General features: G+C 39.4%; 1 protein-coding gene across 1 annotated transcript in view; it reads right to left on the bottom strand.

Moving 5' to 3' along the window:
- sorcs3a (sortilin related VPS10 domain containing receptor 3a) overlaps nt 1-25,093 on the bottom strand; it is a 202,299-nt gene that overhangs the window by 103,711 nt on the left and 73,495 nt on the right.

Raw genomic sequence — 25,093 nt, 5'->3', positions numbered from 1 at the left:
AAAGTTGCTGTAATTCATATATTCATATTTTTGAAATTTTCTGACACTTTTTCTTGTCCTGCACTTGTAACCACCCTGCTTCAGTCTCACATTCTATTTAAGTGAATGATGAAAAACTCATCATCAAGTATGATGAAATTAACTCAATCATTTGTTTTCTGAATCTCAAGCAAAACTACACACCTCTTAAGGCCTTTAACAAAACAACTAATTGAAATTATGGCGAATTTAATTCTCCACTACAAGGTTCTGTGAGTAACAGATTTGCATGCTGGGAGGTAGTGTTTTGCATAATTAACACTGTGTAACCAATGCTGTGTATTCCACTTTGAAACTTAGTTTTACTCTAGATGGAGCATGCTGCCATCTTTGCCCCTGTGGAAAAGTCAGATCCAACGGTCTCTGTGTTCATAGCTTTGGTCTCTGCTCTTTTAGAGAGATAATCAGCAGGCGGGCACTTTGATAGGCACGATGCAAGTCCTCGCAGCAAATCACAAGACATGAAGGCCAAGTCTGCCATGACAAGATCAGTGGTCAGCTGTGATACTCCACTCCAGAGTGGAGGATCACAACTCTGTTGCACAGAGAGACAGCTGGGGGTAAAAAGAGAAAAGACGTAACACACTTAACAAGGGGGAAAAATGCTGTTTATTACACTTAACCATCTGCTAAGATCCATGAGCTCTGGGTTACAGAAGGTAGTCTGAGCAGTGTAAAAAGATTAGTCAAGTAAGTGTGGAAACATAGGGATACAAATTCATACAAATAATTATTTAGCATTTATCACACGCTTTGACCTGACCTCACCAGGGGAAACATCATTTTACATAATAGATGTTATTTTCATCCATCAGTCCTTGTGTTGTTAGCTGTACAGTCTCCCTCCCTGACCAAATGACTGCTGCTCTTCCTCATCAGCATCCACGTCTCTTGTTAGCATTTCCCTCCCTGCAACAAGCTTATACTTGTTTAAAGCAACCTGACAAGCTTGACTTGAGTCACTTGGCTGGGAGGGGATGCAGGAGGTGTGGCCTTGACTCTTCTGACAGGCATGCAAGAAATCGACTCTCTGTGTATAAATTGGAAAAGAACCAGTGTCCCAGCATTCCTCGACCTCCCTTAGTAATCATGTCCTCCTGAAGCTCTGAGGCCCACAGACTTCCAGGACCTTTCCACCTCTGGCTGAGCCTCAATATCCCCACAAGCCTTGTGAACGAACCAGCTGCTCACCAGGGACCCTTGGATGGTCCTTGTGGGAAGATGTGCTGTACGCCCAAGGGATCCTCCTACTAAGACTGTGAACATATGGTTCAGGCCAAGCAAGATTGCAGTGCCAGGGAGAGGGCAATGTTGAATAACAAGCAAATGGATTCTTGCCATGTGGCTGCAAACTGGATCTATGTGTGTACTGATGTGTGTATTTAGGTGCATATTTGTTGGAAGGGCACATGTGCGTGCCACTGTAGAAATCTGCGTGTGTGTGCGTGCTCCTATGGGCTTTTTGCTGTCAGAGATGTGTGGTCTTGTCTGCTTGGGGGTGTGACACACACAGACATGAGTTGTCTCATCCCCACATGGCAGTCTGCATTTGAAATTCAACACTAAACAACCAGGACACCAGCTGAAAAACAGAGAAACTACTTTTGTACCTTCAAATGTCTCTTAAGAAAATCATAAAATGTCTCTCAAAAACATCTTTTCAGTCAACCTTGAAATTATTTTTAAAGAATATTTAATGCATTAAGCCACAGACCTGAATGAAAAAGCCTTGGGAATTTCAAAGAACACTTGGTAGATAGGCTCACTGTTTACTTACATACTTGCTCAGAACTGTTCATGGTCTTTGTTTGACAGACAGCGGGTGTAATGCATGAACAAAACTGCAGCACAAAAAAAAAAAAAAAAAACATTTGTCAGGGTGTCTGTTTCAAGTACACTTTCCCCTTCTGAATCCCCATTTGACTTGCAATTATTGAATCAAAGTGTCAGTCACACTGCACTTGCATTAGCCTTGTTGCCTCAGCAATTAACCAACTGTGGTGAAAACATATTATTAGCATAACCAAATGTCCCCCTGTCCTCAAGGACTGAGTCAAAGAGCCAAATGCAATTTTGAGTTCAGCTCATACCATGCTAATCACAGCAATGATAAAAAAAAAATCAACTTCTCTCTTTGCAGACCAGTAGTTATATTGTGATCATGACCTGAAGAGTTGTCACCTTTGATGTCAGGTTGCTGTACAAGGCAGTCAAGGCCATTAGATTAACTTGGCTTTCTATGAATAGCAGTGGGTAAAAGTGTAATCATTTAAAAAATGACAGAGCATTGACTGCCATATATGATGTGGTTTGATTTATGTTGTGAATTAACATAAAGTTATATTCTAGTGTAGTTTTTTTCACCCAAATCAAACTTTTCAAAGAAAAACTGTGATGCAGTGAATAGAATGAAACAGAATGAAACAAAAATGGACAATAAGATTAATCTAATGAACAAAGTTTCCTGTGTGCAGAATTTATATCATTTTTGTTAATTAATCCTGCTTCATAATTCATTTTAGCTTATTCAAAGCCTCTTGTGGCATCAAAGTGACTGATCAAAGTGAAACAAAAGATGTAGAAGTTGAATCCACATCCACAGCACAAGGATCTTCTCAAACACAGCTCCTCAGACACTTTGTATTTTAGCTCAAACAATTTCAAAGACATCCACTTTGTACGCTGTGTTTGGAACAAAAGAGCACTCTGCGCCTTTGATTGCAAAATGTCATGGTGCTCCAGTATTGACAGTCTCACACACAACAGAAAACAAGCTTTTAGTAGTCTGCAAACAAACGTCAGGATAGTCGACACCAAAATGGCAGCTGGAACTGATCATTATCTCGAAGTGATTAAGCTTCTCCGCCTCTCAGTAGCGTGTCAACAGCTGAGCAATTACTTTGTCAATTGGCAAGAGCTGTTTATGAGACACAATGTCAACTGGGGGTGATAGAGCCACCAGTTGACATCAAGGCAAGGCTGAAAAACATTGAAACCTTTCACACAATTTGGCATGACTGCAAGGGAAAATGAAGCTATTGACTTAATGGTAAGTGGATAAGTACAAAGCATTATGTTTTCGTTTAATTGTATGGATCATAAATGGAAGCAAATGGAGAGTTGAAATGAAGAGGGGGACAACAGTAGAGTGTATCTGACGTACAGGATTCAACCGTCATCTGTTGCTGTTGTTTTGCTGCTAGCAACAGTGTATAGTGGACAACAGTGTCTATCAGTTTTGGTCAAAAACTTGTTCAACCTGTGATGAAGAGCGAATGAAACACTGTAATAGAACAACTCAGAAGCAGATAACCTTTAATTTAACCTTTAATCTTGGAAGAGCAATTCAATTCAATTTCATTTATATAGTGCTAAATCACAACAGCAGTTATTTCAAGGTACTTTTCATATAGAGCAGGTTTAGACCATACTCTTTAAAATATGGTGTTTTCACAGAGAAACCCAATAGATCCCACCATAAGCAAACGCTAGGTGATAGTGGCAAGGAAAAACTTCCTTTTAAGAGGAAGAAACCTCGAGCAGAACCAGACTCTGGGTGGGCGGCCATCTGCCTCGTCTGGTTGGGTTGAGAAAGAGAGAGAGAGAGGAGAAGACGGGGGTAGAGAATAATATTAGAGGAAGTACTAATAATTTATATAACAGCAGATATTGAGTGGAGTTGTAGGAGCAGCAGGAGACTTGTCATCACAGATCAGACTCTACAGCTCCAGAGGCAGAAATGACTGCAAACAGTGACAATACCTGGCAGAAAGAAAGCTGCACCATTTAATAATATACACAATGGATTAAATAAGGTATTGCTTGTAGTGATGAACCCACAGAGGGCTATCACCCAACTTTGCAGTTACCATCAGCTCTACTTTCTACCCTCTTTTTTATTTGTTTGTTTGACCCATAACTCATCTCTCATTAAAGCCACAGCAGACAACCGTTTTAAGCGAAACAGCATTGCCAAAGGTATGTACAACAGCACAAAATGGCTGACAGACAAAGTTAGCAGTAACAAACCTTGGAGGCTTGCAGCTGGCTGGTTAAGACAGTCAAACATCAAACAAGCTAGAAGGCCAGATATTTTCCTCAAGTTGATGGAGTCCAAAAGAGAGTTATGAGGGAATTAATAGTTGACTTATACGTTGGGAGGCAAAAAACACAACTCCAAATGAATGATAATGTTGTCAATGTCCTTTGTGTGTGAATGGCAAAGTTCTAACACATTCACCATTACAACTTTATGAGGTGATAGAGTGCCAGTTGTTGTTGTATAAGCTTGTTCTGTTGTCCCAAAGTGACCAAAAATCTATTTAATATTTTTATGCTTAAATCAAAGCAGTTGTTAGGTTATGAAGATTAGCTCCTGGTCATGGACCATGGGGCAATGAATTCACATAATGATGAAACTATGCAGCTAATGAATGTAACAAACCGTGGAGACTTACAATAGCTTGATACCTTTTGACAGACACATACAGTTAGGCTACATGGCACTAAATGTAGTATTAGGATGAATATGTTTTTTAATGATCAAATCAGGGAATGACATAGCTTATTCTTGATTATGAAAAAAGAGAAGGTTTCAGTATATGCCCATGAACCGCTGGATGCTTCCTGCTTCCTGCTTCCTGCTGTCTGTTTTAATTACAAAATTATGTCCTTCAACAGTTCTGCGCTATTCTGCATCTTTATGGAGTCTGTGTAACCAATAGGCATGTTCCACAGTTTGTGCTTCATAGACAGTGGGAGAAAGCCTTGAGCCATCTGTACATGTCCCACAAATACTATCATCTCAAGCCTCCATGTCAGCCTTAGATAATGTGAGTATTTTGAGGGGATGAAAAGGATTGCACTTGGAGAACTGGAGGTAGACTGTGACAGACGCTGCTGAAATGCCTCTACTCTGTTGCCATCATGCTGTGCAGTTAAGGATAACACATCCAGCATCAGCACTACATGTGCATGTACTGTACACAGACACATCATTATGCACATGTCAGCACAGGCTACAAGGGGAAATGATCCCCTAAGCCTTGAATGGATATGGCTGCCTCTCAAGAAAGAGAAAAACATTTTTTGGGTACAGGTCACAACTCTGAATATTGCAGTTACCTTAAACAGTATTATGTACATAAATATAACAAAGAGATAAAAGTCATCTCTAGTTGAAAGGATGGAAGTTAAGGTGGAAAATGAGTTGTGTTTGCCTGCAGTCCATCAGTATGTGCTATCTTTGTGTCATAGTCTCAGTCCAGACCACACCAGGGAGAAGACTGCAGTACTGATCCCCTTTTGGACATCACTCACTTCTTTGCAGCTCCCTCCTTCTCTTTCTGTCTCTTTCCATCACTCTCCTTTTTCACGGTCCCTATCATGCTTTCTGTCTCTCTCTCTCTATCCAAATTACTTCCTCCCTTTTTTTAATTTTCCTCCCTCCTCACCCTCTTTCTCAGATGTCTCGCTGGAGTTCAGTCCTCTCTCATTTATTCCATCTTTCATGTGCCTGTCTTTCCCTTGTTCCCTTTTTCCTCGTTGGTCAAATCTCACATCACCATTACCTCACAAACTCTGAGTATTCCTCCCAGCTAAAGCCCCTTTATCTCTGCTTATCTGGGTTTGTCTCTTCCCCTCCTCCCCTCACACTGCTCTCCCTTGGTTTTTCACTTTTTTGCCTACCTCTTTTTCTTATTCTTTCAGTGGTTCTCATATTTTCTTCCTAATATTCTCCAACCTCTGCTCTCTCCACTTCACTCTTTTCTTTTTCTCTGGTTATCTCTCTTCCTATTGCCCATCCCTATCTCTCATCTTCTTTTACTTTTACTTGTCTGCCTTGTTTTGTTTTGCTTCTCTCTTTTCCACCCACCCATTTGTTTTGACCTAGTAAAGTAGACAGGCATAGACTTTGAATTGTATACTGACAGAATGCCTAATTAAAGTATTTTCAAATGTAACAGGTTGTTGAACTGCAATGAGGACACCACTGCTTAAACTGGTCCCGTTTTAAAATGTTAAAGTCTGAGACGATGAGCAAATTTTTGAAGCAAATCTCTCTCTCTCTGATATATATATATATATATATGGAATGAAACCTGAATATATGGAATTATGAGAGAAAGAGGAGAAGTAACGGTTGCAGTTGATAAATTTGCATTGTTAAATGAATTAAAGGAAAATTAAGTTTGATGCCAGTGGGTGCTAATACATATGGCCATCTATTTTCACCTTAGCTGGGCGAAGATAGCTAGCTTGCCAGTTTTATTCATTGTGTATGTTTGTTAAAAAAGTGTAACTTATCATCTGCAGCCATTTCCTCTTCTATTTCTCTTCACAAGGAAAGCAGTAGAATAATAATTGAATAGATTTGGTGCGACCAGATCTATTCAAACAACATGGGACACTACACTGCAGCATATTGAAAACAGGCCTCGGCAAGATCATCAACATCAGAAGTGGATATTTCACTCCATGTAATCTGACTCTCATTCCATATAGTCAGTCTTTTACTCATTCACACACACACACACACACACATATATATATGTATATATATATAAACAACCCAACTATCAAACTAAGTAAATACTCAAACTCTTCTTTCTATATGTGCTATATGTGTGATGTTGCTCCAATCTTAACTGAGATTTAAGATGAGTACAGGATTGCTTTATCATTGACTGATACAACATAAGTTTCTGCTTGAGCAGGTGATGTGGCATTCAAAAAAAAGGAGGAGGATCAATATGGCACCACAAGGTGAGGGAAAGGTCGATTGATAAACCAATCAAGTGGCCTTCATGGCAAGAATGAGATTGTGAGCCTATCTTCTTTATCACCTCAGCTGGACTTGTAGACTGTGGGAGGAATAACCTTTCCAGCACACTGAGATAAACCTGTCATATTAGACCCACCCTCCACCCAAAAAAGAAAAGTTTTAGGTGCTGCCATTGCACACAAGCACACTATATCCTACTTTAGCTTCAAAGACTTGAGATAGAAACGTTACCATAACAACCATCTGTCTGTAAAGCAGCTGCAAATGCTCGAAGCTGCTCAAACCATTCTGGATCCACAGTTTCTAAAAGTCCAGAGAAACCTGCTGCTATCTTCTTCAGAGAGGATTAATAATTTCTCAAAAGCAAGGATATTCTGGCATGGGTGATATGGAAATGCTGAAATGTAACTGATGTCAAAAGGAAATCGGAAAGTCATTTCTTTTACTTTTTGCTGCACTGCCATGAGCTTGCTGCCTGTATGCAAAGCATAACACTGAGCTGCTGGGCATAATGCCTGCTGCCATTTTGAATGATAGTCATATGCTGCTGGATGATTATAATGTATAATCAAAAAAGAAAACAACAAAAAACCCCTACAGTCCTTCAGATTTATATCAAACTGTATTTGTAAATATTTCTGGGCATTTATTTCACCCTCCTTAGAGTACAGCCAGGATGTTATTTGCTGCAAGAAGACAGTTTCACAGTGAAAGGTAAGATGTCAGCCTCATTCCAACACCTAATTAGGCTTAATGAACTCTAAAAATATTTGCAGACTCGAAAGGAATTCTATATTGTCTTAAATACAAACACAACACAGAGAAAATAGCTTTTCTTCAAAGTTATTGGTTTGTGGGAGAATAACAGTGTTGTTATTAATAGTCTCCATTTGCATGGAGATATTTTCGTCTCTTCAAGAGCATGCAGGACACCAGCCACTAAGATCTCCTATTTGCCCATTTTCTCTCCCATGGTGCATCTGTCTCTCAGGCCAGCTCTTGAGGAAGTCAAGCGAAGCAAACACTATCTGGCTAGCTGTGGAGCCTGCACTGGGGGTTAGGGCTTATCACAGTGCAAGCAAGACTGCAATAAAAACAAATCCTGTGTAGACTCCCTGACTTTACTCCATCATGCTGTATAACACAAAGACAGACAGAAAAATGGAAGCAGTAGAATTTCATTGACATACAGACACAGACTGGTCACACATCACAGTAAAACTAAAAAGACATCCCACAGTCTCATGTGCTAACACTGATTGTAGAAAACAAAGAATGTGACACTATAATAATATATATAATATTAAAAGAGTAGCATATCAGTTCAGTTTTCTTTACTCTACACATCTGATATTTTACTACTTTCAATTCATATAGGGTTAATTCAGTGGGAGCCCACAGTACTAGTCTGGGAGATGTTCAAAGAATGTTCATTGCTCTGCGGGGACTATCTTTATAGAACATAGCCCTGCATGTTCGCTAATTAGAAAACAAGACAGTAGATATTGTGTATATGGGATCTACGTCATATTGAAAAATAGAACAATTTAAATAGATAATCCAAAATATACAATATGTTGCTGTTTGTGTGGAGCATGTGGACCTGTGCGTTATAACCTCATTCTCTTTCATGTTTCTCCATTCTGAGTAGATTTGTTTGTGTGTGTCAGATGTCAGCTCATATAGGTCCTGTATTCTGCTGGTATATAGTCAAGTCTACCCCAAGTTTAATCCAAAACAAAGTGTAGTCAGAAAGTGGAGTTTTTTCACATTTGACAACCACAGATTAGAGAGAGAGAGAGAGAGAGAGGGGAAACACGTAGATGACACGTAGAGGGTAATGACATTCAACACAGGTCTTCACTGGGAGTCAAGTCATGGGCATTGCTGGTATGTGGTATCAACTCTCTCCTTGAAATTACATATATATATATATACAATTTTGAGAAAATGTTCATTAAAGAACAGGTAAATACTGTTAAGACACTCACATTACCAGTAAACATTACAAAATCCAAATTGATGCAGCAGAGGCCAAAATATCTTAACTTTCAGTCCCTGTTATGGGTCATGATCCAAAAACTCTGGATTCTACACTTCTCATAATGCAATTTATCATATTTCTGATTCTTGGAGAGCCACTATGACCTGCAAGGCGAAGGTAACATTACACACACAGACAGCCAAAGGTGTCAGTTCAATACTTTTTGGTCACTTTGCTAGCTAGCCTATCTATTCTAAGACAGCAATCAGTAAGGATGCATAGTAGTAAGTCTCTGCAGCAAAGCAACAAATGCAGCAAAAATTGATAATCAGCCTACCGCAATTCTTTGATGTTTCACCTCTACTGAGCTTCGTCAGATCAGTACCATGTCACTGTGATTTGAATGTAATCAATTCAATCAATTTTCAGACATAAAAATGACGATAGAAACAAACTAAATGCGGACTTGTAAGCGTGACTCCAAAATATTACATTATACGCTTCATGAATACAGTGCCAGCTGGCTGCCACTGTAAGTCGTGTGACCCTTGCCTTGGAGCTAATAACTGTCTTCTGATCTTCTCTTATGCTCTGCACATATAATAAAAAGGATAACCCTGATGGCATCACCATGGTTGTTTTTCACACTTTTAAAAACTCCTTCAGATCCACAAAATACATTATACAACTGTTATAACAGGGGTTTAGCTCTCCTGGTGATGACTTGATGTGTAAAACTGGTAGAGTGTCCCTTTGAAGGATAACAAATTTTCAAATATATTTTAATGTTTCATAAGAACCAGGCTGTGTGCTATATATAACAGTGATAAAATGCTGGCAGAGCAAGAGCTTGTTTCTGCAAAATGTACTTATGAAATGTATGACTGTCCTCAAATTTCTGCAGTGGGTGTTGAAAGTATTGTGTGATTTTTTTTTCTTACATGGAGATATGAGATATGTAATTCTAAAGTTCTGACAAAAATGGCAAGAAAGAGAAGTTTTTACCTGACAGAAGCATTATGTAGCTCTTGCCAGAAGGAACCAGCTGGGCTGATGGTCTGTGGCTCACAAATGACAGACACCTGACTTGAAATGTGTGTGTGAAATGTGTATTTTGTTGTTGTTGTTTTTGGTAAGAAAATGGTCACTTTTTTGCAAATTAGTGTGAACAATATTTTTTAAAGTGCAAAAAGATATAAGAGACTAGTTTGTGTCAGCACAGGCAGTAAGAGTCAGAGTCAGGGTGGAAGGTGTCACCAGCTATTGTGGCTATTGTGAAATTTCTACCTGTCTCATAGAAGATGTTTAAGACAGGAAGATACACTGTATACTAGATTCACAATGAAGACTGCTGGCTTTGACTCTCAAAAAGCGTGAATTACCCTGACAGCTGAAGGTCTAAACATATCCTTGAGCACAAGCTACTATTAATCTAATCAGAGTCATCTTTCACAACAGCGAGTCTGAATATGCTTTTTTTTTCTCCCTTATGTTACCACAGGCACATCATTTCTGATTAGAGGGACATATTGGTCTTTATTCAGCAAACGAGCGACAGGAATTAGTTGGAGTCTGTCATTTTCATCTTCACATTATTTTTTTTTTCTTCTCCCTGAGCTCTGGTAATTTTTTTCTACTCTGGTGTCAGCAGGAGCAAAGGAGAAGAGAGGAGAAGTGAGGCAGAGAGCTTTAACTGCAGGCATACTTATATGTCATTGCAAATCTTCTCAGAGCTGATGTGATACAGAGACAGCAGGACAGCTGATTAACACCAGGCTCTGTCTTAAACTCTTAATTACGTTTTCCCAAGCTCTGATGCTGTCTCCTGTCTCTAGATGGTACATACTGATGGTTTGGTATAAGGGATGAAACACAAGGGGGAGAGGTATACCTTAAAGAACTGCTCAGTCTCTGATTGCATCTCCCAAGCTAATGCAGGTGTGCCTAGCTAGACACCACAGACACACTAAAAGCATCAGAAGTGAGCCGGGCATAATTAAAATTGCAATATGTTGTCCTTTCAGGGACATTATGTCATCCATCAAGCACCTGATCCATCGGCTTGGTTCAACACATACCAGTTCACTGATGGCTCAGGAGCTGCTTACTTTGACATCTGCTGTGACAATGCTGGGTTAGCAGCAGACACCAGAGCGTGGTAGTGATGCCGCCTCGGCACATCATCCATTACTGTTATGCCTTCCACCTGACTGGTCGACTATGCTAAGGGAATCATTTGAGGTCAGGCAGGCTTTTTTTTTTAATGGTAAAGAAACTCATCATCATCATGGGGCAAATTGTTTGCTTTATGTCTATGTTCGGTCAGTAAAATAAAAGTTTCTGTACAACACTCTCTTTTGACAGTCTGAGTGCATGGTCTAAAGTACATGGAGCAAGTGCATTTAGGGCATGTCCATATCCACTTTTAATGCCAGGTAAAAAGGTCACAGCACCAGACGCATGGTTCAAAAGGATTGTATTTGGTCTCTGTTAATTAATTATGGACATGTTTGGGCATAACATGCAATAAACCAATCAGAGCCAGATGCACTTGCACCTTGGTGGATTGCTATTATACTGAAGGATTTATTAGCTTCCTCTGCCAGCTGATCTCTCCTCGTCCACGCTGCCACATTCACGATGCATGACAATGTTATGCAACACACAGCATGCCTTTTTTTATTTTAATCATTTGTATGTTTGTGCACTGCTGCATATCCTTGTGTGTGTAATGAGCAGAGTGTACACACATAGTGCACCCGCCTATGTAGGAGGATAGTACTATCTTGATTAAAATAACAATAAAGTATCTTTCTGCTGCCTCGAGGTATCAAGATAGCACCTCATTTTAAGACCAACATGACCACAGGAGCTCAGATGGGCAGAAGTGTATTTGCAGTGTGGGTACAGGAAAATAATAACTGTGTTGGTGTGAAACTACCAAAGACACTAGTGTCACGCTTGGCGCCACTTTGCCCTGGGTGTAAGATAGGTCCTCTACAGCCAGAGATCATTATTACAAGTCATCCTTTCAAGTCATCCAAAATGTATGTATCAAATTTAATGGTGTTACAGCCAATGTTTTGGAGATGTCTCACTGAAAACCATAAATATCAACCACAAAGAAAATGTATTGATCACCAGGCTTCTCTCCCTGGGTGCCATGAATATCGGCACCAAAGTTCATGGCAACCATGCAATATTATTAAGATATTTCATTCTGGACCAAAGGGGTGGACAAACTGACAGACGTTGCCATCCTTAGGGCCATAACACAGGCATGGCTAGAAAGAAGTAACTACTTTTAAATTCAGACTCGCTTTCCAAAAGAGCTTAGAGGGATTAGATAAAGCCCAAATACATATTTGGGTAAAAATGTGTGAAGAGGATTTCTTTAAGTAATGGAAATATGACACACCATATGATGCACTATAATACTGTAGCTAAATTAATGAATTAGGCCTGAAAAATGTGGATTGACAGCTTATACAGATCCCTATAAAAATCCCAAGTGTTCTGTTTAATGATCATGTTTTAAAGACAGATATCACATCTGCTATACTCCTGGACTTCCAGAAGAACCACTGAAGTGAAAAGAAAAACAAATTAACAAAGTGGAGGAAAAAGCTCTGTCTATTTGAGTGAAATTGGCCCATCAAACTGCATAGTTCCACAGAAAGCACAAACTGTCACTGTGGTGAAGTTCCAGGGAGACAACGCCTCTGTTCAGTCCTGCTGACACACTCGAGACTGGAGCTTCAGAGGGCCTGCATATCTCAACTCATCATCCAGTGCCACTGCAGGTCATGGGCAGTGGGCATCACTTTGTGCCAACAACAGTAGCCTAGCAAACAAAACAGTTGGTGCCATGTGTTGCATGGCGTGATTCATTTTGACATGCCTAGCATCCAGTGTCTTCCCGGCCAAGGCATTTTGAGTGAGTCATTTCTGAGAGTCACCTCAGACTCCTGAGTGAAGCTCTGCAGGTCCCCAAACAAGTAGTGATGATTTGCTACATGATGCACTGCCTCATACAACGAGACCTCTGCATTTTTCTAATAAGCTGTTCCAGCATGGCCAACCGGAAGGAAACTGCTCTGTACAACAACTAGTGCTCTGCCTCACTTGCAAAAAAAAGGCAGTGCAGGTCATCTATAGCTTGAGCCCTTGTTGGCCCATGTAGCTTACTCAACCGTTTTTATCCTAACAATTACATCCATCGATCCATTATCTATACTCCTTATCCATTAAGGGTCGCATGGGGGCTGCCATTGGCCGAGAGGCGGGGTACACCCTGTACGGATCGCCAGTTCATCGCAGGGCCAAAATATAGAGACAAACAACCATTCACACTCTCATTCATACCATTTAGAGTCACCAGTTAATCTAATGCATGTTTTTGGACTGTGGGAGGAAGCTGGAGAAATACCCAGGAGCCACATGGTAAGAGCCCTCATGGGCTGCTTTATGGTCATGCCTGGCCAATAGATGTAAAGCACAAAGAGATCACTGATTTCCTTATCTGTAATCTGGCCTTGCTAAAAAAGAACAATTTGAGCCCTCGAGATAATTTATAAACTACAAAATCTACTGAGTTCCAAATAAAACCACATTTGGAATTTCTCCCCAGGACATCTGATTCTAACTGATACTGGTTGATGCTGTAAAGCTGAGCAATCAATTAGATTCAATGAATTTTAAAGGACAGCATTTTTTCATAGTTTATGAAAAAGAACTATTTTTTTAAAATCATGCATGACATTGCTTTAATGACTAGTACAAGTTCAGTCCTCACACAGGGGAATAAGAAAGACATTTCAAACAGCCTTTACTTATCTAGCCAAGCTTCAGTGCAGCTGTGAGAGACTTTCCATAAACCAATTAGCGGAAGAAAAGGTCATACAGTAGCCTTGGAGAAAAAGAGATAAAAGCCTGATTGAATTGGTTCATGCTCTAATTTTGACCATCACACTTTTCACTTAGTTATTCAACTGAGCATTGAAGTAGATAGAAGATGAGACTGTATACCCATTTCGTTCTGTCTCCGAATGCTGCTGATATAAAAAAAAAAAAGAGCAAACTTATCAAAATGGATTGGAAGCACCCAGATCACTATGTTCATGTGATGCAGAGTCTGCCCAAAAGATGAAAATTGATCACAATCTATAATGAAGTTTTGTAAGAATAACAACAACATGAGACATGAGTTGCTTATCAGCGAAAACAAGTGGAAAGAGAAGTCAGCTGCATGAAAAAAATCCCATTCTGTAGCATAAACCTGCTGTAGCCTAAGCACAGTGATTTATGACAACATCAAGTAAAATGCTTGAAAATATAGCAACATACTTGATTGACAGTTTAGGCTTCACACTTTCATGTCCCTTTTGTTTTATGTATGCATCAGATAAACTTATATGTAGCTTGATAAATTCAAGGCAACCAGTAGCCAGTAGGTTGCCTTGAATTTATCAAGGTACACATCAGTAACAGTGACTTCATGTTAAGTCTCTGGGAGGCTGTTTACACTGCTGTTGCTCTGCTGAAACTAAACTAATTGATTCCCAGCTCTAGCTATAATGTTAATGTACAGACGTGAGAATGGTGTTGATCTTTATATCTTAGAACTCTCAGCAAGAAAATTTAAAATATAGTCAAATTCAGACAGAATACAAACTGTAGTTGTCATACCATATTCAGACAATAGGTTAACTATAAAATCTCAAAGGGAACATGGTTCTGATGAGCACCAGACAAAGGGCCCCTCCACTTCCCACACACACCCCCCACCCCGCCCCATGTCAAATCTTATGTCAACTTACAAAAATAAAAGAAAATGAACAAATCCCTTTCAGTGCAAATGTATGTGAAGACAGCTGAAGGTTGTGTCAAGAGTGAGTAACTGCAAAATGAATGTTGTAATATCATATTAAAAAACACAACTGATCATCAAAACAAAACAACAGTCGGATACATGAGCTGTTGTCTTCAGGTCAATATCGATCTCTGCTGGTAGAAAAAGAAGAAAAAAAAATCCTTGATAAAAGGACATTTGATTTTCTTCCTTTGTTTGGTTAGCATATTCTATAAACACTGTGTCCTTTTCATGTGGGTAATAATCAGCAAACTGCACAGTCCTCGAATCTCAGGACTTATCTTTGTTCTCAGCGTGAAAGGCTCAAAAATCACTCAGTTCCTCCTGTTGTTGTGGGAGTATAATCTACTTTGTTGCCTTGAATGCAGGAAGAAAATAAAGGATTTTCCATTGATGCAGAGCATTAAGACCATTAGGTCTCATTAAGAAACTCGATCAGAGCCTGCTTGTGTGCTTTTCTTGATATTTGACGAGCTAAGGAGATAGTGGAGGCCGTTACAAAGAGAAGCACATTTATTCTGTCTGCCAGCTGCTGAGACACAGTGGATGCTGCCAATTAATCTCCAATTTCTTAAACCACTGAGATGGTAACATTTCCAAATAAATAAAAAAAAAAAAATACAAACCGCATCCTTGTTCTCCTTCTAGTGTTGTTGTTGTTGCATGGGAAGAGAGAGACAGAGTGGGAGCTCAGGGAGAATGAGGTAGGAACAGAGTATCCATTTGATCAGCATCACAGAGAGCCCTTTGAATGCAAAATAAGATGTATGGCTTCTGCATGTGGAGCCATTTTTATTCATGACTGTGAAAACACCAACACGGCTTTATATTGCTTTTTTTATAAGCAAAAAGCCAGCACATATTTTGCATGCTCCTCTTTTCACAGCACTAAATCTAAATGTTAAAAGTGGAACTTCATGGTGTGGTATAGTATTAAACTCACTCTTCAGCTGCCTCTCATGGCTTCTGTTCTCTTTGTATCTATAGCAGCATTGCTACGCTATAAATAGGGATCCTCAGAAAAGCGAGGTAATAAAAGTGTCAGGATTTTGCAATGAAGAATGATGCCTTTGCTGTTAAGTTTCTCCATTGGGCTGATGTATCATTGAGGTTGAGCTCTTATTATCAACTCAGAGGATTATAGGCCCTAGCTCTCTCAGAGGAGGGAACTCACTGCGCTTCTCAGATCAGGTGTAATTCAGCAACATAGAGACTGGCTGGCAGTTGAATAGGACCATATCTGCCCTGTGTTCCATTTCTCTGACCGTCCTCCTTCTCTTTCTGGGTTCTCTTTACTCCCTCCTGCATTTCTTCCTGCTGTCTTTCCCCTCTTGGCCATATTCCTGCCCCCTATCTCTATCGCTTGCTTTCATTTCTTTCATGCTGTCTGAAAGTTCAAGGCTTTCATTGACTTCACTGACTCTTGCCAGACTCTGAAGAGCACTAGACCTGAGTCTACCAATTCTAAAGCTGACATTTCTTCTCAATTAAACCTGGCACCTTAGCTGCACATGGTGATGGCTCTGGTGGTCAATTAAAACAAGGACTTGGTCCTCGGTAGCAGGAAGTTGAATATAGAAACACAGGCAAGGTTTGCTTGGGTTTCAGTTAATATAATATAATATATATATATATAATATAATATAATATATATAGTACTTTAATTAAATTATCCTTGTTAAATTCATGTGTACTGCCTGAAATTTCCCTACAGCTTACCTTTCAATTTATCCCAAAGCAAGTGTCCTTCACCCTGATCTCAGGTATAACTTCTTATGCCAGTAATGCAGCTGAGCTGGGACCTGCACCAGATTGGCCCACCCTCATCACTTCTTTTTATCTTGTCCCATACCCTATCATACCAAAAGACCTTGAGCATCTCTGCCACTGAATCTACAGTTTTCATGGGAAAACAATACATAAATGGTACGTTATTTATAGTACTGTGTGAGCCAATTCACTTACTCCATGGTGTCCTTGATGCCATTCATTCACCAACTGAATAACAATACAACAGTTACAGGGATACAGGTTATTGATTTACACCTCCGTGTTATATTTCTACATTAATTTTAAATACAGATTTATGGACAGTTTGAAGTTAAAAAATGTGAGAAATTCTTATGATTGGTTATGCTGCTTTGACTGTCTTACATTGGAACCTAGCTGACTTATAATGCCACTGATCTTAGCCTAACCTTAGATTGCTGTAAATTTTCTATATCTAATATTATGTCTAAAAAATCTGAAGTCACCTATAGTACTTTGTTTGCACCGCATCCCAATTTTCAGACAAAAAATACATTATCTTCATCATCAAAATGGTGACCACTGAGCTCCTTCTTCATTATCAAGAAGAAGCAGAGGTCTGAGGGTGCAAAACAAGGTGAATAAGACAGACTTTGGATGACCACGTTCTGCTCCAAGGCTGATGTTATTCATTTTCTCAGACAGTGGTGACTTGCAATTTTCAATTACCCAAAACAGAAATAACACAAATACCACAAAAGTTATTAACCTCAAACTTTCTGCATAATCACCCAAAGAACTGAACTATATGTGCATGTATCAAGAGCTGTTTAACTCATCACCTACTACAGCTTATCTATCACCGCTCATACTAACTTTCTCTGTGGTGTTCTTACTATCCAAACCTAAAAGGACATTTGTGTGTCTCTTTTGTTGTTGAACCAGTAGCTTTAGCACTGATGTTTTTCCAGGATGAATTTGAAAATTGGTAACACCATCTGAGAATGACTGACAGCAGTGAGCTATCAGCAGCTGTTCATGATCCAGTCCTTTTTGGAAAGACAGAGCTGAACTAAAATGTAGCACCAAGCCTTCCCATGAGCTAGATAATGGAAGTGGGGGGTGGGGGGTGGAGGGTATGTGGGAGTTCACACAGCTGGGCTACATCACAGCAACAAACCAGTAACGTAGAGACAACAACATAAAGCAACATTCAAAATCACAAACTAGACTTTCAGTTTGGTTTATTTTAACCAGAACTGTGTGTGTGACTTTGTGAGGTTGCACATCATTGATTTTTACAAAGTGACCTAGGGTTTGCTCCTACATCTTGAGTTTGTAAACAGCCCCATTCACCACATACATACACACACTGACAGACATAAGAATAATGAATGACAATGACAGACAGACACCACAAATCTTTAACAATTTGCCAAGTGATAAACTCTGCCTCCAACCATGTCTGGGGGAAAAAATAAATAAATATTAGCATGCATTTCTCCTTTTGTGCTAAGTGCTAAAATACTGGCTGTCAGCCCAAAGGGATTTGTTGAATTATGGTAAACACAAGAGAGCTATGTGTTCAAGAGAAAACAAACAAAACATTTAATATAGCTATTGGAGAAAAAAAAACTCACATAAATGAAGCATGAATCATCATATTGTTACGTGACAGAGGAGATGTGAAGCATTGCTTGTTGTCCTCTAAATCCTAGGAAACATTAATTTATATTCATTGTGAAAATCAATTAGACAAGACAACTGGACCATGAAAGCTACATCATCAAACTTACATCATGTTTGGAAATGTGCTCTTGTGTGTCTTTCTGTGGACTGAAACTAAGCTGAAATTCCTTCTAAAATCAATGCTTCATTTAGCCTTTCATTTCTGATACTTGCCACTATGCCACTATCCTTGGACTGCTTGACTCTCCAATGTTGCAGAGTGCATTTGTAATCAAATCTAACCTGCTTTTATATACTATATACAAAGAAGGAATGGATTTTTTTTCCCCCTCTATTCATTCACTTCATGATTTCTATAAAATATAATTGAATGAAACATTGCAGTAATCTAACCAATGTATCATATCATGTATTGAGATACGTGTATGTATATACATATGGCACAGCGATATCTCTGCATCCACTGTGTCTGCCTTTTCAGTCCCATGGCAACAGTAAATTGAACAAACCATTACATTGCCTACTGATTACACTTCTCTGAACCAAAGTGCAAACAGTAAGAGATTACATCTAAAAAAATCTTTCAGCATATAGATATTACAGTGCATATTACAATGCATTTTTGTGTTGCAACATGCATTTAAGGGTTCATGTTAGAACATGTTATGACACGTTAGTTATGTACTTTTTCCACAAACTTTTTGAAGCCCCCTTGTACAACCTCTATTTACATCTGTCAGGTTCACAGAGGATTTGCAACAAACATTTGTGATTCTGAGTCCCAAAATGATTTAATTTAATTAACATTGGTTAATTAACTACCATGGTAGCTCGCTAAACTAAGACGGCGAACACTTTTAGATATTTTAGTGTCACCATCTGGCAAAAAAAAAAAAAAAAATCTACCTGGCTCAATGCTTACCACAATGCAGTGCAGCAGCTGGCATAATGCCATGGTGGCCAATCAAATAGCGCTCATTCTTGGCTGATTGTCATGTCAATTCCATATCTCATTTTCCTACTGTTTACCATGCAATTGTCATGCCAAAAGATAAGAAAGTTTTTATTATGAAAACTAGCTGACACAGAAAAGAAGTATTGGTTGGTCTCTAGGTCCCTGGGCAAATAATGAGACTGCCATATTGTTTGCCATATGCACTGCACTTAATGGAAACAGGGGACATTCACAATGCTCAGGGCATAGAGGTGCGCCTAATAGTATAGGTCTGCTCTGGGACCTCTTCACGGGTTAATTTGGCCATGATGTGGTCGCCTCTGTCCACTGTATTTTGTGTACAGTTGGTCTGGGGCCAGATTAGGCTATTTAGAAACTGAGGTGCTTCCAGATTTTAATCAACAGTTTGGGTGAAGACTGTTTCTGTTTGTTTACTGTGCCCCTGTGCACCCCTGTGCGACTCCCCTTGGTAATATAATTAGCAGACTAAATATATTGTTTCATTTTTGCAGAGATGATAGATAGTGATATCTTCCTGTTAATCCCTCTGATTCCTATAGGTTGGTTGCCTTGTAACTTTCGTATTTATGTGCCTCACCTACACTGGCAATTGAAACTAATTGAAAACTTGGATTCATGTCAAACAGTACAACCTAATATAAATTCCTTGTTTTTTTATTAGTTGAAAAGAACCTCTAGAATTTAACAATGTCTGTCTGTCATTGGCCTGGAGAAAGTTATTTATGTCTTTATTTCATCATCTCTCAATCACTGTAATCACTGTTTTAAAAAGAATTTAAAAAACACAAAATTGTGTGCAACTGGTCCAAAATGCAGCTGATACTATCTGTCAACTGTATCTCTGTCCTACTACATCCATACATATGGTGCACATGTGATTTTATATTTCTTTATATGTTAACAAATGTGCTACACAAATAGTTATTATGAAGAAATCATAAACCCTAGACAATATTTGTGGGATGAATTGGCTGCAAGCCAAACCCCCACAGTTAAGTTCCAAAATCTTATGGAAAGCAGGGGAGTGGAGGCTGAAATGTTCAGCAAACATAAGGGCGTGTTATTCAGTGTTTGGGTGTCCACATAGTGTTGCCATATAGTCTACAGTAGGTGGGGGCACCACATCATCAGGTAATTCCCTAAAAACCTCAAACCCAATAGTTCCTGGTGGCCAGACATCCCACAATCCATAATACACTTGATGAATTAAAATGGCAGGGTGCCCATTAAAATAACCCTCAAAGGAATTTTCCACAGTCCACAAACCATACAGGAAGAATTATTAGAACCTTCTCACAATGTATTGATGATCACATATCACAGAGGTATTGGATAGGCTCTGGGTATGAATTAACGGAAATATACTAAAAGTTTTACACATGATAAATAAGAATATATATCATTGTACTAGACTGCGTCTGTAAAATATCCTTCTGTGGGTTTGGATATCAAATATGATGCATCATTATGCTCTGCAAAAATCAAAACTTATCTCCTAATTTAAGTTTCAACCCAGGATGCTTGCCATAAATCACATATCAGCTAAGAGTAGTGCAGCTTTCAGCCCATTTCAACAAATCATAAAATACAGTAGAATATGAGCACAAATATTATTTTTCAATACAAGCTTTGTTGTTTAAGCTTGTTAGTTCATTTGGTTTCATATGTGATTCAAGGCATAACATGTTCTTTCTTTTCATTATGATAAATTTAGACTCTGCAAACCAGCAGTTCCGTGCTGTGTGCTCTGAGTGAGACCTGTTGAAGGTCATTATGTACCATATTTACATATCATTTCTGCTCCTGTTTGAAGTAATTTTTATTTGTTGGAGAAAATGAATTATATTTAGGAGTAGTCTGTCAGGTTCTGCTGCATTTCAGCACTGTTGACTGGCTGTGTTAGAGAAGTCTGTCAGGGGTTGGATCAGCCAGTGACCTTTCAGACAGCCAACACACACGCAGCCTCCAGTCACCTCTTCAGCTTTAACTTGGCATGTGAAGACTCCGCTGAAGGCTCCTCGACACCCACCAGTTCCAGCACATCTCATCGGATGCACATGACACACAAAATACACACTTGTTTGCTCACATGTGCTATCACACAATAAAACCACACAAAGCTGTTCCAACATTCTGCCAACCTTATGTATGCAGTCACATGTCTCTCAGATGCTAGCTCTCTCTTTTTCTCCTCCCTCTCTGATCCTCTATCTCTCTCCGCTCTCTTCTTCTATCTCTTTTTTTCTCAGTCACATGCAAACACACTCAGTGGATCAATCTCCTTGGATTGGATTGATAGCCTGCAGGCCTTCTGCTGACTAAGGTGTTGCCAAATATGGTGAGTTATTGGGAAATTATGCTTAGCTGCCACTCTATCTGGGATGGTGATCCACTTTGTCAATCCTGATCTTTAGCTGCTGTCACCATAGTACCACCCAGCTTGCCTCTGTGACCTGATGCTGCTTGGTGAGACAGCAGATGTCACTGCAGGTATGATAAATGCATCCCAATGAGGTTAGTCTTAAGTTATTTTGATCAATAATCGCGACCTCCAAAAAAAACCTGTTACATTTGCTAGATGAATTTTACTCTGAATTGGGTGCCAGAATTTAGGGCACATGGATATTGATTAAACAGTGAAAGAAAAAGAAACACATGACTGTGTGTGGTTAGGGGATTGGTGAAACAAAGGCACAGAGAATTTCTCTTTCCTTTCATGCCTGGTCATTTCCATATGTCCCCCCTGCTCTCCTACCCATCCATCACATTTCACTCAGGGCAAGACAGCTGTCTGGGGCTGAAGCATATTCACAGTTCAGCAGTCCATCAAATTGCACCAAATACAGTAATTCTTTAGTCAAGCTGGAGCAGGGGGTGGAGGGGTGGGAGGCAAAAAGTGTCAGGGAGGCAGAGCTGTGCTGGTGAACCCTCCCAACCATAACCCTTTAAACACCAATAGGTTTTATGACAGGGTCACTTTGTATTCAGTGCGTAAGTCCTGTAAAAGAGGCAAATGTCATTTTCTATCTAGGTGACAATGGTTGCATGAATGCATATTAATGACATTTCTGTAATAAAGCAAAAACAACATTCAAAGCTTTTCTCTTTGGACAACTCTCTGAAAAAGGAGATAGTCAAGCTCCTGCTAAGGAGTTTGGCTCCAGAGAACAGTGTATCCAGCCCCTGCCCTACCAGAGAAGTTCCACATCATTAACATCACATTTTAAATTTGTTCTTTAAAAAAGCATCATGAAAACAATAAGAGAATCCTACATCAGAGTCATGATGTGTGCATAGACTACTGAATTGTCCTCAAATGTATGTTACTTTTCCACAGCAAAATGTCTACAAAAAATAAAAACGACTAGACCAATGTTATATAGTTTGTTGAGTTGTGTCCATTATCATGAGTGTTCATCAGTTTTCAAACCTAGAGATATGCTTGGTTTTAATCAAGGTAATGATCTGTTTTCAGTGCCAGAAGAAGCCAAAATTAACTTTTTATCCAGCGTTAAGCCACATCTTTACAGCACACTTGTTAAATAATGGTTCTTTTTAACTATATGAAGGATTTTATTCATTGGATGTCTGGATTTGAGCAAGTCTTAGTGACAGATCTGCCCCACCCGGACATCCTGTGTTCGCCAAACAGCCACAGAGAAACAATCATTTTTAACGTGAAACTGCTTTCTTCAGATTTAATCAGTGGTCTGTTTGTTTTGGTGAGGAGGAAAATTCTGCCAATAAATCAGGCCTCCTCTTAAATATCTGGACCATAACTTATCAGAGAAACATGCTGAGCAAACCTTAGTGGTATTGGTGGGATTATATTTAATGTGGCACTGCTTTATTCTGTGTGTGTGTGTGTGTGTGTGTGTGTGTGTGTTTGTTTAATGGTTTTAATCACCTAGTCTGTTTGTTTTGGAGAGGAGGAGACCCCTGAAGATGATTCAGCTCCTGGTAAAAACATCCTGACCAACTGACACTGATGGAATCCTGATCAGGAGAAGTTGATTGCATTGACAGCAATGGTGGTGAAGACAACAACTCCAATATACTACGCTACCTCATGATATCACAAAACCATATTTTTTGTTACTGTTTCAATTAAGACCCCTTGCAGCACATAAATTTGATATTGTGCAAAATAACAATGTACAGAGAACTTCCTAATTTCACTGCCACAACCAAGAACCAGGTGTTTTGTCTACACGAGAGAACTGCTGTCTTTGAAAACAATGGTGTGTGTCGGAATGCAGTACAGTGTAGTGCCGCGGGTACAAGGCCTGGTACTAAGGCAAAGGCTATGCATAGGGACCAGTAAAGGTGCTTTAAACCATTGATTCCCTCTTATACACAATGGGAAATAACAATGGGAAATGTCAACACCCTGTGTATATTATATATATATACTTATATATATATATATATATATATATATATATATATATATTATATAATAACTGATGGTGTAACCCAGGACATGTCTCAGTGAAGGTGGTTTTATGTTGCAGGGACTTGGAGCTGTTAGCCATTAGCCTTTGGCCATACTATGTACCGAGGGAGTTCAGTCGCCATCTGTGTCTTCGTCCCATCGAGAGCCAACGCAGCCGCTGCCTGTGAGAAGATACACTCAACCACAGCAACGCTGCAGACACAACCCCCAGAGGATTTTATTGCCATCTAAGGTGACATTAACCACGTCACCTTGGACTCTTGTGGACTGTCCGACAAGGAAGAATAGGACTTTGGACCTACTGTATGCAAATGTGAGGGATGCATACAGGGCACCCCCCCTTCCCCAGCTGGGAAAGTCTGACTACAATCTGGTCCACCTGCAGCCGCAGTACACCCCCTGGTGCAAAGACAGCCAGCCACAATGTGCTCTCTTAGGACCTGGTCCCTTGAAGCAGAAGATGCCCTGATAGACTGCTTTGAAACAACGGACTGAAGTGTACTGCAGAGTCCACACGGTGATGACATTGAGGGACTGACACACTGTCTGATGGACTACTTGAACTTCTGCATGGATGTGGTTGCCCATGCTAAAACCATACGCTGTTTCCCCAATAATAAACCTTGGGTAACGCGTGAGGTGACTTTATTAACTTTACTTTAACTTTATTCTTCTGTATTTATTTTATTATCTATACATATTGTATTTATCACCTGTTACGAGCTCCCTGTAACATGTGTGTCTTTCTCTTTTTTTCTTCTCTGTCTACGGGTTGTAAGCTGTAATCTGAATTTCCTGAGGGAACCTCCCTCAGGATCAATAAAGTTCCTATCTATCTATCTGTCTTTGATAACTGGATCAAGTGCACAGGTGTGGAAATCCCAAATAAGAAATCTAAACTAGACATCTTTGTGGTTGGGTGGTAATCTTTGCAACAGATTGCATTGTGCAGTATGAAATGCTGCTGGATTTTCAGTACAGATGCCTCTTTAATTTGCTGTGTTGGATTGTTTTATAGCATGTAACCAATCCACAGTCAAACAAATCACCTATTGGTGTGATGGCAGCTATGATATTTTTTTAAAATTACATTTTGCAATTAACAATAATTAGAAAAAAGTTTAATGCAATAACTTTTGGACTATTTAGTGTTTTATATTTTACAGTATAGCATGTGCTTATATTAAGACAAAATCAGTCAGTCACTTATTCTGTTTAATCAACCCAAATCATTTAAAATCCAAACTGTTTTAGTTGAAATAAGTTGAAATTGTTACTCAGAATAAATAAGGAATAATTCACCAAGAAACACAAGTTCTCTTCTTGTTATTCTGTTCCTCTCTGCTCATTGTGTGTGAGGAAATAATGCTAGTAACTCAAACAAAAATGTTACTGAAACAGTCCACAAGGTTGCAGTGGATATAACCAAAGTCCAAAGGGAAATCAGACCTGAAGTGCAGTGAAGGAAAGGTTGATTCGTCTGCTTCACTGATGCAGGTAAGTCTAATATAGAGATGCCACACAGGATGGCTTTATGACTGACA

The sequence above is a fragment of the Lates calcarifer genome, linkage group LG5 (genome assembly GCF_001640805.2).
Source record: "Lates calcarifer isolate ASB-BC8 linkage group LG5, TLL_Latcal_v3, whole genome shotgun sequence".
NCBI classification, from domain to species: domain Eukaryota; kingdom Metazoa; phylum Chordata; class Actinopteri; family Centropomidae; genus Lates; species Lates calcarifer.
This window is presented reverse-complemented; position numbering and strand designations above follow the sequence as displayed.